Raw genomic sequence first — 1,099 nt, forward strand, 5'->3', positions numbered from 1 at the left:
AATCCCAGCAACCACATGGTGGCTCACAACCATCCGTAACAAGATCTGGTGCCCTCTTCTGGAGTGTCTGAAGACAGCTACAGTGTACTTACATATAATAAATAAATAAATCTTAAAAAAAAAAAAAAACAGCCCGTAGAGACCCAAATCCTCCTCCCTGTGGGTCTCTAAAAAAAAAAAGAAATGAGTCTTTTTAAAGTAGAAAATTAAACATGAATATGTTTATCTTGATGGAAAGACTATCTTTTTAAGGGATGATGGCAGAATATGAATGTAGAAATAATTATATGTAATTATATGGAAATGCAACTTTCTGCACACAAAACACCAGAAACAAAACTAAAAAGATGTCAAACCAGACAAAGTGTTAACATTTACAGAAAACAGTGAGACAAGTGTAAAATTACCAAAAGCAGACCCTCAAATCAATATTGACCATTGACCAAAAGGACTTCCAAGTGGCAAATGCACACATATACACGTGTAGCCTCACTAGTAATCAGAGACAGACAGTGGTCTGTAAAGGAGGGGTGGATTCAATTCATATAACGTTCTAGAGGCAACTTGACAATACAAATCTACAAACCACATATAAGAATAGTAAGTATGTTCCACCTATAGGGTTGCAGTTCCCTTTAGCTCCTTTGATACTTTCTCTAGCTCCTCCATTAGGGGCCCTGTGATCCATCCAATAGCTGACTGTGAGCATCCACTTCTGTGTTTGCTAGGCCCCGGCAGAAAGAGAGGCCCATTGGTCTTGCAGACTTTATATGCCTCAGTACAGGGGAACACCAGGGCCAAGAAGTGGGAGTAGGCGGGTAGGGGAGTTGGGGGAGTAATGGGGGACTTTTGGGATAGCATTGGAGATGTAAATGAAGAAAATACCTAATAAATAAATTAAAAAAAAAAGAAACTCAGAAAAAAAGAAAAAAAAAAGAATAGTAAGTATGCTGGGCAGTGGTGACACACACCTTTAATCCCAGCACTTGGGAGGCAGAGAGAGACAGGCGGATTTCTGAGTTCGAGGCCAACCTGGTCTACAGAGTGAGTTCCAGGACAGCCAGGGCTACACAGAGAAACCCTGTCTCAAAAAACCAAA

At 40.2% G+C, this 1,099-nt stretch overlaps 1 protein-coding gene across 2 annotated transcripts in view; it reads right to left on the minus strand.

Moving 5' to 3' along the window:
- The window catches only part of Snx31 (sorting nexin 31), a 50,929-nt gene that overhangs the window by 24,657 nt on the left and 25,173 nt on the right, over positions 1-1,099 (minus strand). The window lies entirely within an intron of this gene.

The sequence above is a fragment of the Mus caroli genome, chromosome 15 (assembly GCF_900094665.2).
Source record: "Mus caroli chromosome 15, CAROLI_EIJ_v1.1, whole genome shotgun sequence".
NCBI classification, from domain to species: domain Eukaryota; kingdom Metazoa; phylum Chordata; class Mammalia; order Rodentia; family Muridae; genus Mus; species Mus caroli.